Below are 15,640 nucleotides of genomic sequence, written 5' to 3' on the forward strand. Positions count from 1 at the left end.
GGAGGATGGATCGGGAGTGGGGCAGTGTGTGGGGAATTAACAAGACCTGGAGAGACTGTTATGCTCCATGTGATGGAGGATGGGGCCTGGTAGCATTTACCCAGCCATATGCTGAAGCCCCCTACACTAACCCCACCATAGATTTTGTGTGTCTTGACTGTAATCTTCTTAGGAATAGCCAGTGGTGCTCTTCCCAGGGGCTCACAGAGATCTAGCATAACAATGTCCATTTGTCATGGACCAATAAGCATGAGCTCATTTAGGGCTGTGTGATAGATTGTTAACTCTGGACTGGAGCCCTGAGGTTGCCCACAACCACATACGCCTTCTGTGATTTCATCTCCTCCATCTGCACACTGGTCTTGCATCCACAGAGATCTTCCCACCCCTGCCCACCCCCCAGCCAGTCTGGCCACTTCCTATGCTCAGCCTCTTGCTGCTGACTGAGTCACTCCATTGGCAGCTCTGAGCCATGCAAGCAGTGCCAGCTGGAAGGCAGGAGGTGAGTATCGAAGCCTAGAGTGGATGGGGCATCTATTCCTGCAGATGGCTGTTTCACCATTCATCATTGGAGTGAAAAAAACCAATGGTCACTTGACTGTCCTTATTTTGGGGGAAGAAAAAAAAAGAATCCAAAGTAGCAATAACTACCAAAGAACTGGAGGTCTCCTGATCTGTGGATGTAAGTTTAACTGAGAAGGCTGGAATATTAATTTGGGTCAAATGACTGGTAGAATTTCTCTGAGCTTCAGGCTTTACTGACAATTGCTACATTGTTAAAGACTTAGTCTTAACCCCAAATGCCCTTAGGAATGGTCATTTATTCTTGTTATATGTTGCTGGTGGTGGTTTCAAACAGGTGGATGCCACAACGCATGTCTTTCCTTAGTTAGGATATTGACTGAAGATTTAGGAGTGAAATAAAATTGCATTTCCATTAAAGGCATTGCAATTGCCGTGGGGGAAAATAACCACCAAATCATTCAGATAGTTTCATGACTCAATCATAATTAATATTAATTGCTAATATTTATTGATCTTCCCTCCCTAAAAGTTTCTACTATCATTAAGTTGCCCCAAAATCTCCTGGGGAAAGGGCGGGACCTGATTCTGATCCCCTTTCCTCTTTTGTCTTTCTCCTCTACTGAGCCCTTTGAGAACAGAGACCCTCAGAATCTCACTGACCAGCCTGGACCAAGAGAAATCAGTCAATAAATGGACAAGAAAGTGGGTCTACAAGCCTCTTGGACAGTTCATCTGGTTTCAACCCTGGGAATCCTGCATCTAAGGAAACCAAGATGTGGCTGGTGGAGAGAGAGCTCAGGGGAGGGTGACCACATACTCTTTCTGTTCTCATATGGATGAAGAGGGGGCCAGCAGGGGGAGGGAAATCATCAAAGCAATAAGATACCATTGTGAAGCTCCCTGGGAAGAAGATGGAGACAGTAATTTTGCAGCATAATGAATGGCCAGATGTCCTGGCGAGATGCAGTCATATCAAACCACTGAACTGATGAACATCTCCAATCAGGAGAGTCAGCTGACCCTGCTGGAGGCACAGAGCAGGAATGGAAGCATGGGAGTCGAGGGCCACTCCAGGCAGAGTTCAGATCCACAAAGTGCAGTTTACAGATTGATTCTGGGGCCTGGATCTGTCTAACTTGTTGCTGAAACCCAGGAGAACTTGGGAAGACCAGCAGAGGAGGGTGTGTGTGCTGAGCAGTGAAGTGGGGTCTGTTTAGCTGTGTTCTGACCTAATCCTTCTGTTCTAGCTGGGGTTCCAGAAATTTGGAGCATGGCAGACAGACAAACTCCCAAGCCCTCTGCCCAGCCTCAGGGGTCCGGACAGACAGGCAGCTAGATCCCTATTGTCATGGTAATGTGGTGTCCTTGGGGGGGGCACTTTTCTGCCCTCCCTTTTCCATTTCCTACTGAACCTTTTCTCTGTCCTCCAAGTGGATAAGTAAAGCAGTGCTGGTGTCCAGTGCCTCCTCCCCTCTCAAGGACACTATTATTGGTTACCACCTTGACACCCAGGCAGCCCACCCTTGACCACTCTGTGCGTGTTTTCCTCATCTCTGACATGGGGTCAGAATAGCACAAAGGCACAGCTTAGTGCCTCAGAAACACTAAATGTCCAGGCTGGGAGCTCTTGCCTCCGTCTGGTTATTTCACCACCCCACCCACTTGGAGCTGGCCATGGGAGAAGAAAGAAAGGGCGGGTGGGAACCTGCCTGACTTCATGGAGAACTGGATTCAGGAACAAGGAGTGAGGAGGAGCCAGGAGGCTGGGTGGGGGAAATGGGCCTCCTGACCTGCCACGTGGAGGTTCCTTTATTCTTTGGAAGACTCTAGCTAACTCCATTCCACAGATGAAGAAGAAGCAAGGGTTTTCTCAGATGCTGGGGAGCTAAAGGCCATCACCCAGCCCCTCAGAAGGCAAAAGTGGCTGTCTCATTGCATTCCTTGGGTTCTCATGACAAAAAGTTCAAGCACTCAAACTGCAACATAGAAAAAGAAACCGCTTTTATTGCTGAAGAATAAAATTATTTGCTGAAGAATAAAAATGCTGATGTTTCTGGAGCACAGATGGATGTTCTATCATCTCCTACAAAGACAGAAATCCTATGCTGCCCTGCAAGAATGGACCAGGAAGAGAAAGTCTCCGATGTCCCAGAAAACAAAGCAGGTACCAGGATCATTATTAGTGACCATTGAGAAAGGTTAGCTGGTGAGACCAGCTGGGTTGGGGGCTTTGCTGCCACACAGGTCTCTCACTTCAAAGGACACGAGAAATGGTCCAGGTCCTAAGCTCTGCCAGGTCTAAACAGCAAAACTTTCTTGTGTGCCCAGTCTGGTCCCTTGTGGGGTTCGGGGGAGCCCTGACTGCTGTCTTGCAACCTGCTCCAGACATGTTTTACATTGTCTTACACCATGTATCTTGCTTTGGTTTGAGGGGAAATCCCTGGAAATCCTCTCTGGACACTGGAAAGGTTGGGGGCTGTGGGGTTGGTTGTTAATGGTGTTTCTCATTAAGGAAATCCCCCAGGATCTGTTTTAGTAATCAAGCATTTTTTATTTTATTTTATTTTTTTAGTTATACATGGACACAATGTCTTTGTTTTTAAAATTATTATTATTATTATTATTATTATTATTACTATTATTTATTTTTTTGTGTGTGGCACTAAGAATCGAACCCAGTGCCTCCCATGTGCAAGGCAAGTGCTCTGCTACTGAGCCAGGACCCTAGTCCTCAAGTACTTATTTGTATGCAGATTTGGGCCTTACAGACCATCTGGCATATGGGAACGCCCTGCAGGTGACAGGAATCCTGATGTGACTGGCACTGGAGGACTCTAGTGATAAGTGATAAGCTGCCTGTTTCAGAGAGGATTCAAGGTGCCAACTAAGTTCATGTAGTGAGACAAAAGGAAACATGGGGAGGGGAGGGGAATCCATGGAGATTTATGGATTAGACACTGTAAACTCATTGTCTTTGTTCTTCAGAAAAGCACCTGAGATAGGGCTTATCATGCCCATTTTAGAGATAAGAACACTACTTTGTACGTTGGTAAAGTAAACTTGCCCAATATCTAGGGCTCACAGCCAGATCGGCCTGAGTCTAAAATCCTCTCTTTCTATTCCATTCCACTATTTCACAGAGGCCCCTTTCTAAGTGACTCTATTAGTCAGTTTTTCGTGACTATGACCAAAATACCTGACATAACAACTTAAAAAAGGAAAGATTTGGTTTGGTTCATGGTTGCAAAGGTTTCAGTCCATGGCTTGCTGGCTACATTGATGGGCCTGTGGGAGGCAGAGCATCATGGCGGAAGGGCATGGCAGAAGAAAGCTACTTACCTCTTGGTAGCAGAAGGCAGAGAAAAAAAAGAACTAGGGAAAGATATAATCTCCAAAGGCACATGCCCAAGGACTCACTCCCTTCAACTAGCCTCACTGCATACAGTTTCCACCTCCCAATAGTCCATTCAAAGACTTAATTCATCCAATGGATTAATCCACAGATGAGTTCAGAACTCTCATTATCCAATCACCGCCTAAAACTCCACCTCTGAACGTTGCTGCACTGGAGACCCAAGTCTTCAACACATGAGTCTTTGGGGGACATTTTATATCCAAATCATAAGTGACTCCCATCAGGGAGGGGCCCCCTCTAGGCACTGTAGTATGCTACTCTTCCAACCCTGGGAACTTTGTTTAGTCATGTTGTCTGTTGAAATGTATCCCCAAATGTATCCAAGTTCTAACCTCAGGGTACCTGTGAATATGAGGTGATTTGGAAATAGAGCATTTATAGATATAAGGATCTCAAGATGAGATTATTCTGGGTGATTTGGAGTAGGTCCTAAGTCCAATGACTGGGGTCCTCAAAAAAGGAAGAAGAAAGATTGGATATACAGAGATGCAGGGACAAGGCCATGTGAAGTCAGAGGCATCATTATCCAGGTAAGAAAGCCAAGTCTTAGATAAGTTATCAGGTCCAAACAGAGCTGGTGCCTTGTTGAGAGCCACAGCCAAAGGGGCCCCAGCAAACTTCCAGCTGCCAGCAAACTTCCAGCTGCCGGCTGATGATTGGTTCATAGCAGCCCCAGCAACATCTAGCTGATTGGCTCCTCTGCGGTGATGTTCATTGGGCTGTTTCCCTGCCCTTCAGACTGCCAGCTGATGATTGGCTCACAGCGGCCCCAGCAACATCTAGCTGATTGGCTCCTCCACGGAGCTGCTCATTGGGGGACTTCTTTGGCTCTGCTCACGCAACCCAGCCAATCGGCCTCAAGAGCAGGAGGATTGTGGGAGGTGGAGAGGTTTGTCTGAGGGTGAGAGGCTTGTGGGAAGCCAGTGGTGGCAGTTGGGCTCTGAGGGTTTTTTCCTGAGGAGCTGTTTTGTTTGGCGTTTGTAGTTCTAAAAATAAAGTTAGTTTCTTTTGACAAGTGGCTCCTGAATTGTGCCCAGCCAGACTGCGGCAGTGCCTGACGGAGTAGACTCTGACTCAGGCAGTTGGACTCCAGACTTCACATTTGCAGAGAGTGACAAGGTGGGGTCCCTCCCCAGGGTTCAGAGGTTGTGGAGGCTCAGCCTTGGACCAGAGGTCCCCACAGCCTCACTGTGGACCTCAGCTGCAGAGGATCACCCAGGCTTGGGCACTTTCTCTTCTGCCCTTTCCAGGTAGTGGACCAGGGAGGTGCAGCACTTTCCTGGAGGACATGCACACGGCTCTGGGAGGCAGCCAGCAGGAGAACTCAGCACCTAACACCTCTATCCTTTGTCCCAGAAATGTCCGGAGAGCAGGGTTTCCTCTTCTGGCCCTGCTGTGAGGTTCCAGGTAAAGAGCCTTCCCTGCCCTGGGTCTGCTGCCCACCTTGCCCATCTGGAGAGGATTTCCACAAGCAGAGGACCCTTAAATACAACCAAAAGATCCTTGATCCCTTGTAGTGATTCCAAATCCCCAGACTTCCCTCTCACTGCAGCAGGACCAGGGTTGAGTATTGAGTGCAGTTTGGTGGTGTCCGGGAGCGGAGTGCCCCACCAGCTGGCTGCCCCAAGAGCCCAGGAAGGGCCATAGTTGTGAACTCCATCCAAGAACCTGCTCCACCCTGGACTAGGAGGTGGCAGGGCCGCCACTGATCAGCACAACAGCATTGAGTTCTTTCCCAAGGAGGAGGACCTTACCCACCTGCGATCACTGTGAAAGGCCCCGAAGAAAGCCCCTGTGTACTGGAGGCTTGTTCTGCAGGAAACTCCTTGGGGTAGGATTTCCCTGCCTCCCCACCCAAGAGCCACTTCCTGATCTGAGTCATTTTTTTTTATTTCCACAGTTTTTTATTGGTGCATTATAGTTATACATAATGATGGGATTTGTTGTCACATGTTCATACATGCAACCAATATAACAATACAATTTGGCCAATATCTTTCCCTAGCACTTCCCCCTCCCTCGGTAGGTACCTCCCACCCCCTGCTCTTTTTCCTCTACTGATTTCCCTTTGATTTTGATGAGCTTCCCCTCACCCCACACCTTTTCTTTTTCCTCTCTAGCTTCCACATCTGAGAGAAAACATATGACCCTTGACCTTCTGAGTTTGGCTTATTTCACCTCACATAATGCTGACCAGGGTCTTGGTCCCCCACCTGGACACCAAGATGAGAGATCTGCATCAGTGTGCTCAGGAGGGACTGGACAGCTGAGCTGGGCATCCGACACATACCGTGGACCATCAAGTGCCCACTGATCCTTCTATACCCAGAGATTATTTTCAACAAAGAGGCGGCTGCCTGCTTGCCTGCTCACCTGCTCCTGGAGAACTACATGGAGTCCATGGTTCTGGCCCACCTGTGCATGGAAATCCACAGTGGCACAGGAGGGCCCAGCAGAGCTGCAGACTCCTCCGCCCACAACGTGGCCTCTGAGGACTGGGCAGGGCCGAGGGTGTGCTGTCATGGGTGCTCCTCCCTCCTCCCTTCCCTGCCCACCTTTCTGTCCCATCCCTTCAATTGTTTCCAGGTATTTCAATTTTGGGGGTGGGGGACCACATGGAATGGCATTAGAACCTAGATTGTTTTTCTAAATAAAGTTAGAGAAAAGAAAAGAGGAAAACAAAGCTTGACATACCTATTTTGGTAGCAAAAACTGACCTGGATTGACATAAAGCTGTTTATGAGCTTTATTCCACTTGATCAAAATATTCCACTGCAGAAATATGAATGCTATTCATTTCAGGGTGCTTTCCAGACACTTAAGGACATTGTGTAAGACACGGAGTGGGCACTAGGGACACCTTTCTAAACTGTGGAAGATTCTGAAATCATATCTGGCCAAGAAATCTTGGGTTAAAGGTTATTGGAGTCTTCCTCTAACTCCTCCCAGAGTCTGGTCCCCTCACAGTGCTTGGGCCAGGACAAGCCTGACCATTTGGTCCGGTGAGGGAAGGCTATGTTTTGTCCTAAGGGAAATCTGCTGCCTTGGGTCTCCAAGTAATTTTCCAAAAAGGACAAACCATTTTTATCCTTCTATTCTCACATGGGGTAGTGGGAGGAGGATGAGGTTTCCCGAAACTTGCATTAGTCTCCCAGCCAAGTCACAGTTTGTTCAGATTGGGCTAATGGTAGAAGAGAAGAGAACATTCTGGAGCCAATAGAGCCAATTCTCTACCTTTTGCTGTACCTTTCACTCCCAGGTAACAGATGTTCTTATCTGGAGGCTCCTGATCTGGAGAGAATGGAGTTCGAACCTCCTGCTGGGTGTGGTGGTGCACACCTGTAATCCCAGCATCGTGGGAGGCTGAAGCAGGAGGATCACAAGTTCTAAGACAGTCTCAGTAATTTAGTGAGGCCCTGAGCTTCTTAAAGAGACCCTATCTCAAAATAAAAATTAAAAAAAAAAAGTCTGAGGGATGTGGCTCAATGGTTAAGCATCCTTGGGTTCAATCCCCAGTACCAAAAAAAAAAAAAAAAAAAAAAGAATCAGAACTTTCTGGAAAGGGAGAGGGTAGAGGGTGAGGGTTGGGCCATAATAATGATTTTGAGGTGATTCCCTCCCTCACAAGAATTATTGAGCTTTGGATCCACTCCTTTATTAATTCCTTTACTCCCTCATCTATTTTGCAGCTTCTCTTTGGCCCACAGACCTTTCTTCTAGACTTCTGGAACTTTGCTCAAAATGGCTCGGTGTGTTTTTTTTTTCCTTTTTTTTTTTTTTTTTTGGTACCAAGGATGGAACTGAGGGGTGCTTAACCACTGAGCCACATCCCCAGCCTGTTTTTTAATTTTTTAATTTAGAGACAGGGTCTTGCTAAGTTTTTAGGGCCTCACTAAGTTGCTGAGGCTGACTTTGAACTCAAGATCCTCCTGCCTCAGCCTCCCAGACCACTGGAATTACAGGTATATGCCACCAAGCCCAGCTTCTTGTTCATCCTTTAAATGTACCTCATCTGTCAAAAGTTTCCTGCTGTTTCCCTGTCTTTCTTGCCTCCAAATCCCCTGAGCTCAGCAAATCTCTGTTACATTGATTATTTCAACTCTGAAATCCATTCATTTTCCTGTGTTTGTAGTCTGCAGTTAGTGAACTCTTATTCATCTGATATGCCTGTGCTTGGTGTTTAATCAGGTCCTGAGATACAGAAAACACACACTAAGTGTTTGTTGAGTGACTACATGAAAGGCTTTTCTCAGGGAATAGCTAAAATTTGGTATGATATGGGTGGTGATCAGTGGCCCTGCTCCAGGACTTTCTGAAGCTGATCTGAGAGGCCCTGTGATGAGGTGCCATTGAGCAGCTGGTGCAGTGGACTGGCTAAGATGCCCTCAGCTCCCTTGCAGGTTCTGTGTGGCTGACCCCAGTTCCTTAGTGCTGGTGCCTGTAACCCTCTGGGACCAGGGACAGGGAGTGCCAGGGGCTGCTGGAGCTGATTGGGAGGCAGGTGCAGCAGGCTGAGTGCCTGTGAACTTAGTCCCCTCTGCAGCCACACTGCCTCCTGACTGGCCTGGGAGTGTAGATGCTCAGATCTTGAGCCACGGGACAACTTCTTAAATGCAACTCCTGTTTTAAAGTTCTTGAGGGTCCAGGCTGGACCTGGAATGTGCCCCAGCTCGGCTCCTTCCTGCTTCCCCCATTCTCCCCGCCTCCCCTCAGCACTCCCTTAACAAAGCACACGCCTCAGAGTCTACTGGGGTGTGGGGGGCTTTCTGGGCCTCAGCTTCTCCATTGGTAAAATGTAGATTAGAAAAGTATTTATCTTCATTAACTTGTGTAAAACCCAACACAGCTTGACTCTTGGAAGCACTTGAGTAACAGAACTTTTGTAATAGAACTTTCCAATTTCAACCAGCACCCTGGGCCTCCCCAGAGACAGCATTTCCTAGCCACCATACCTAATAGCTTAATGTAGTGGTGTGACTACATTCTGCCCAGCTACATCTAAAGCAATGAGTGCAACTCGTAGGTTATGTTCCTTAAAGATATGAGGAGTGTTCTACATTCTTTGTCCCTTGCTATTGATTGGAATACGGGCATGATGGTGGGAAATGGTGCAACCCCTCTTGAAGCTATATGTTGAACATGGAGGAGCAAAGGATCTTGAGTCCTGGATACTTTTGATCTACCTGGCCAGCCCTAGAATACCCATCCAAACAATAACAGAAGGGCAAAACCTCTAAATGCCTTACAACCATGTGTCAGGATGGGAATCTCTTCATAACAATAGACAAAGCTACATCCTTAGTTTTGATAGACTCCAAGTGGAATGGCGACTTTAGGAGAAAATTCCAAAGCTTTCCCCAAATATTCAACTCCAGGACGGACAAGAAGAGCCTCCTGCTTAAGTGTGTGCTTGATTTCTTTCCATTCCTCTACTTGTTGGTCTCTGCATCTCTCTTTGTATGAAAATGGGGTAGGACTAGGAAGACAGACTAGAGGAAAGGGAAATCTGAAGTGAAGGTCATATTTACTGCTCACTTGAACCTGGTGGAAATAAAGTAAAAGTGGACATAAAAGAGCACACTAGGTCCACATTAAAATTGTGCAGATAGAAGTCTTCCCCATTGCCCTCTCACTCACTTGCAAAGTTCAGCAGCAAAGAGCTGGATCTGCCACATCCCTTGGGGGACCCTCCCTCTGCCAGAGCCACTGGAGAGGGACTCTGCAACTCCTTGCAACACTGTGGAATTTTGCATAAAAGTCATTCAAGGATTTGTTGCAATTTTTCCAAAGGTGAAACAGACTCAGAAGAGGTTGAGCTCCTTTCATTAGTGAATGACACAGTGGCTTGTGGCCTCCTTCCTGGTGTTTATTCGGTCTCTGCTATTGCCCAGGGGCAAGTCCACGCCCTTGAAGTGAGATGTAGAATATGGACATTCTTCTTCCTCTTAAGGGCCTGGAGAAAAAGCAAGACGGCATTGAGGAAAGGGAGGAAAGATTTCTCTCCAGCTCAGTAACATTCTCTAGGGCCAGGTTGCTCAACCTTGGCATTGCTGACACTTGGGTCTGGATAATTCCTCTTTGTGGAGGGCTGTCTTGCACCACGGTACGGTATTTAGAACATCCTTGGCCTCTGTCCAAATATCAATAGCACTACCCGCCCTTCTCCCCAGTAGTGAAAACCAAAAATGCCTTTAATATTGCCAAATGTCCCATGGGGGCTGTGTGCAAGTGAGCCCCATGGAGAGCTGCTATTCTCAGGAGAGGAGCAGCGGAATAGCCGCTGAAGGTTGTTGTTCGTTTGTCTTTAATATTTTGGACATCCCCCACAAACACCAAAACACAAAATCTTTATTGGGCCCAACTGACAGGGACAAGATCAAAGAATGGAAAAATATATTTTGTTCTTTAACAGAAACCCAAAGAATAGAGTATCACTGGGGGCTGTAAGCAAGGGCAATGGGCGCCCTGAGAAAGGAGCAGAGGCCAGGCTCTGAGGAACAGGAGCAGATGCCCAGGTCAGCTTGGTTTGAGTCAGTAGTAGCTCTTATCTTCTTTGCCACTTATTGGTCAATGGATGGTCACGTGACCCAAATTTGGCCAATAGGATGCAAGGGCACATTCTCCTATGGAGATCCTGGGAAAATTTTTCTTCCCAGATAACCGCAAAGTGTCTGAAGAGAAAGTTTGCTTCCTACTCAATTCTTCCATTCTTATCCTATGCCAGGATAAAATGCTTAGAGATCCAGCAGTCATTTTGTAACCATGGGGCAATGAACAGAGGTCAAAGCCTATTGAAGAAATATGACCTTGCTGAACCCTTGAACCAACTGTGGGACCATCTACTTTATACTTCCTCTGAAGTAAGCAGTATGTGTCCCTGTGGTTTAAGTCAGGGTTAATCAGGTTTTCTGTCATTTACAACCAAAGATATTACTAATTTGATAGATATGTTTTCAAATGCACCTGAAAGAAACTTATAAAAGGAGAAAATATTTTCCCTGCCCAACAGGAAGTCCTGAAGTTAGTTGGTGACTTGTACAGTATCAGATTCTAGGTTGCCTTGCCTTGGGTTCTCTTGGCCTTCTCCTTGTGGTTACAACATTGCTAACATAGTTCTAAATGTCAGGTCTTCTTTCAAACTATGTTCAAGACAGGAAGATAGAAGTAAATCTTCCTTGTCTATTCCTCTCTTTTTAATCAAAAGAAAAAAATAATCCACTCAGGCTTCTAGGAAACGATCTCTTAGTCTCATTGGCCCAAATGGGATCCCATACTAGGGGAGTCTGGGAGAGTGAGTTCTTGGTACTTCAGGTCTCTGACATGGGAGGTGTGCTCTTACAGAAAGTGTTTTTATTCTAGGAAACACTCTTCCAGAGAAGGGTGGTTGAGTTGGCAGATAATTCCTGCATCAGAATAGTCATACTACATTCTCTATGGTTAGAAAATCAGCATTTCTCTATTGGGTCCTCTTATCCCACTCCATTCCTAGTTGTCCAGGGGCTCTAGGGAGCCAGATGCCCTCAAAGTGGGTTGGCTCTGACCCCAGCCCCCGATACAACACTAGGAGAGAGAACTAGAATGCATCTGTTCAGTTCTGGTGGTCTTGCTCTCTGACAAATGGCGTGACTGTGGAACACTGGGGCTGTGGTTCAGATGTGGTAATTCCCCTGAATCATGTGCTGCAAGTTTGGTACTCAGTATGGTAGTGTTGAGGTGATGGAGCCTTCAGGAGGTAGAGCCTAACAAAAGGTAATTGGGTTATGGGAGTTTTACACTCATAAATGGATTAATGGTGAAATCTAGAAGTGATTTGGATCTTGTAGGAATGACCTAGTTCTTGAGAGTGTGGGTTATTATAAAGCTAGCTACCCCACAGCAGTTGTTTCTTTTTGCACATGGCTAGTTCCCTTTCCTCTTCTCTGCCATGTTGTGACACAGCCAGGAAATACTTGCCAGGATGCCATCATCAAGTTATTTGGACCTTCCAGCCAGTTACAAGTAAAATAAACCTCTTTGCTTAATAAGTTCCACAGTCTCAGGTATTCTGTTACAGCAACATGAAATGGACTAAAATAGCTGGTCAGTCTCTTGATGACAATGCTGTCTAGCCCTTGCTAAGATGACCTTTTGCTGACTGGGAAGCCTGTCTAGGATGCAGTAGTTCCCAAAAGGATAATCACATATCTTTGGCACTGAGCACTCAAGAGGTCTCCAATCTCTGTTCCCCAAATGCTGGCACAGTGCTTAGCCTCTTCTCAGGGCTCAAATTGGTTCTGGAAGCTCTTATTGTAACAGAGCCACTGGTTTCCTTCCTCCAGATGAGCTCTCCATTTTCCCATGAGAGCTGACTCTGCTGTGAAAAGCCATGTCTCATGACTTCCAGGGTGACACCCTTTCAAGAGGCCACTGTCCTGCCTCCGAGACTGTTCATAGCATTTGCTGTATTATGATATGGCCTGTGACCTACTTTGCTGAAAAAAAGGAAATAATAAAAATACAATCCCCAGCAGGGTCTTGCCTCTGATATAATCCACTGATAAACACAGGAAGCCCTAGAGTCTAAATCTGGGGAGTTGTGTGCCCTCTATAAAGCATTCACTCCTCAGACAGCCACCTAAGGCAGATTTCATTAGGTATGTCCCACGTCCTCCTGTGTACTTCTGCTTTCTGTCCTTCCCTTGGGTGCATTGCCGACTTCCAGGCCATTTCAGACTGGTCCTTATGAGAAATGAGGCCTTACGTGTGATCTCACTTCCTGTTGGGACGTTAGGAAGCTCATGTTTGTTTGCAGAAACTGCTGCCTGATAGCATCTTTTCATTGATGACAGGGAGCAATTTGTCATCAGATATAATCCTGGATTACTGATTTGATTATTAATATTTCATTGTGTCTATTAGTCATTTACATTTACAGAGACATGGGTCATGAAAAATTAAAACTTTAATTGCTTTGTGTTTCTTATTTATTTATTTAAAGTTGTTCAGGAATCTTTTCTTAGCTGAGCTGTTTTTCCAAGTCTTAGGACCAAAGTTACGCTAAAGAATCAGGGAATTTGGAGATATAGCTTGAGAACAGATTGCCATGTGACAAGGCAATGCCAGGAGGTATACAAAATAATGAGCATCATTTTCAGCTCAGGGGTGAGCCTTGAGCTGAAAAAAAAAAAATCAATGTATCATTTTTCTCTCTCAGAAAACAACTCTTTATTGGAACAACAACAACAACAAAAAAAAAAAGACTGAAACTTTATTTGCAGAATTTCAGGCATGAGGGCACCCCAGCATTATAGATCATGAAAAACAGCACAGTAGGCTGAGCCTGTGTGCTGGTTTCTGGGGTGGTGGACAGCCTGAGGGTGACCTGAGGGACTGTCCCTTATAGTTGGGCTTCTTTGGCCAATAGATTCAGGGCTCGCTCTGTTGCTGCTATTTTGAGAGGTAAATGTTTGGTCTTTGGTGCTCTGTGCCTCTCTCCTACAACTGTTCCTTTTTACTTGTATTTGGTCTGGTGATTTCAAAGAAGTGTTTGACTTCATTTTTTTTTGAATTGGGCTCTCTGGCGGGGGTGGTATTTATCATAGGAGGTTGGCCACTGTGAAGATTTGCAAACCAAAGCCTTTGGTTCCTGTTTTGGAGGACATGGAGAGCCCTGGGAGATGGGCAGCTGCTGTTAAGGGAAGAGAGAGAGGGTCCTTTTCAGCCTAGAAGAAAGGTCTAGAAATCAGCCTGGCAGGTTAGGTGGGGCAGGAAGCAAAGGCTAGTGTGTGTTTGGAAGGCAGGCAGAAGCATGGGAAGTGATCTTCCATCCTGAGTATGAGAACAGCCCAGCTTTCCTAAGAAATCCCTAAATCTCTAATTGGAAATTAATCCAAAGACAGCATTTTCTAAAGATATTTGATTTCCAGCTACCAAAAAAATGCATTTTAGATTAAAATAATTATGTTACTTCAACTTAAACAAACCACAAAAAATACTTAATTAAAAAGTGAACAATTCTCTTAACCTCTCAAAGGAACAAAGCTTTATCAGACCAAGTTTATACCAATATAAAATAGTTTCAACTGTGCATTATGCTGATTGTCAGGGGGTAAATAGTTATAGATTTATAACCCAGGCCACCTAATACGGTGACGTTTCTGAAAGGATATTATAGATAATGGGAGAATAAGTCAACAAGAATTCTGTCTCAAGGATTAATTTCTTTTTAAACCCCATCAGATTTGCATGAACATGCTTAATGAAGCTATTTTCCCATGATGTTAATTTTTAGTATTCCACAAAACTCAAGAATACAGACTATGCCTATTTCACACCATTTGTTTTAGCATGTCATTCATAAGATACCATTATTTAATGAGTTCTTGAATGTACTTATTCAATATGACATAGCACAGTATTTCACAAAGAAGTTACATACACTTCTGGAACATTAGCATTTTACTTCTCGGTTTTATGGATTTCATCAGCTAAATTCCTTGAGATATGTAAAGCAAGTTCATCCTTCAAATGGGCAGGAACTTCCTGGAATTGTGAAATGAACCCATTGAAGTCATTAGTTGTAAAAACGAAGAAACCAAGTGTATGGTTTGGATCTGGAGTGACCCCCAAAGGCTCAGGTGTTGAAGGCTTGGTCCCCGATGCATCATTGTTCAGAGATGGGGATTTGGGGAAGGAAGTGAGGGCTCTGACCTCAATGATGGGTTCACTCATTGATGAGTTCATAATTGAGATGCCTGTTGGGAGGGGGTGGACATGGTGGGAGGTGGGCCTCGTTGTCACTGGGGCCTGTTCTGGAAGGGCATATCTTGTCCCTTGCTGGCTCGGATTCCCCCTGGCCCCCGGGGCTTGGTGCCAGCCCTGGTTTCTTGTGTGTTCAGCAGCTCCCTGAGTTCGTTGGCCAGACGAACTTTTGCTGCTGAGTTACCCATGGTTCCTTATTTAAGTTGCAACTTTTTCCCCCTTCTCTTATGGAAGGTCTCTTTTTCTTATGGAAGGACCCCTTCTGCTTATGGAAGGCTTCCAGTCCCCCCTCTCCGTGGAGGGAGCCCCCGTCCGCTTACCTCCTCTTTCCGGTCGGCGGAACCTCCAAACTGCCGCGTCCGGCAGAAATGGACCGAGTCCGGCGGGAGACGTCGGGGTTAAAAGATTTCACAGGACACCAAGGTTCTTCATCCAGGGAGAGTCTGTCTTTCTTATCTCAGCTCATACTTATATATTTCTTTCAGACAGAATGGAAAGTTACTGGTAGGCGGAAGCAAGGACGGAGGGGGGCAGGTGGTCCTTGTCGACTCATACTAAGCCTTCAACCAGGAACCTTATCAGACCCAAGCAGGTCAGGACGTTCCCACATAACCGTTATAGGCTGAATAATATGGAAACAGACACCACAAATCTTTCAAGGCCTTGGGAGCTGGCCTCTTTGGCGTGCACACAAGAAACCAGGGCTGGCACCAAGCCCCGGGGGCCAGGGGGGATCCGAGCCAGCAGTCCCTGACCCCTTCTTTGCTCTCTGGCGCTCTCTCTCTCTCTCTCTCTCTCTCTCTCTCTCTCTCTCTCTCTCCTTTCTGGCTACCATCTGGTGAATGGCTTGTCTCCACTATGCCCTTCTGCGGTGATGTTTTGCCTACCAGAGCCCAGCAACGATGGAGTGAACTGATTATGGACTAAACCAAAAGCCCAAACAAATCATTCCTCCTTTAA

This window comes from Spermophilus citellus (genome assembly GCF_964194105.1).
Source record: "Spermophilus citellus genome assembly, chromosome: 3".
Taxonomy (NCBI): Eukaryota; Metazoa; Chordata; class Mammalia; order Rodentia; family Sciuridae; genus Spermophilus; species Spermophilus citellus.